This window comes from Poecilia latipinna, unplaced genomic scaffold (genome assembly GCF_001443285.1).
Source record: "Poecilia latipinna isolate Pla-1442-1.1 unplaced genomic scaffold, P_latipinna-1.0 Scaffold473, whole genome shotgun sequence".
NCBI classification, from domain to species: Eukaryota; Metazoa; Chordata; class Actinopteri; order Cyprinodontiformes; family Poeciliidae; genus Poecilia; species Poecilia latipinna.
Window position 1 is genome coordinate 118,853 of NW_015113089.1, and position 377 is coordinate 119,229.

A 377-nucleotide genomic window follows, 5' to 3' on the forward strand; every position below is an offset into this window, starting at 1 on the left:
AATTTTTTGGCAATGTTGAGAGGTTTTATTTAGACTCTGCATTATTTAGCCTCTTCAGAGCCTTCACATGTTTTCAGTCTGTTAAAGATAGTATTACCAATAGCAGTACAATTTGCACAATGCCTGTTTTGTTTAGTTTTCTTCTTGGAAAAAGTTATTAAAAACAAGTTTTTGTCTAAATTAAGGTGAATTCATGGTTCCTTTTTCCACATAATGTAACCGGTAGTGCTTATGATTAAAAAAATAATTATGTGATCGGTATCTGTGATCGGCCCTCATGGGTGATCGGAACCGGCAGGAAAAAACCTGATCGGCACATCTCTACTTAAGGGTGTAAATCTCCACTTGCTTTGTATTCTGCAGTAAAATAAAATGGG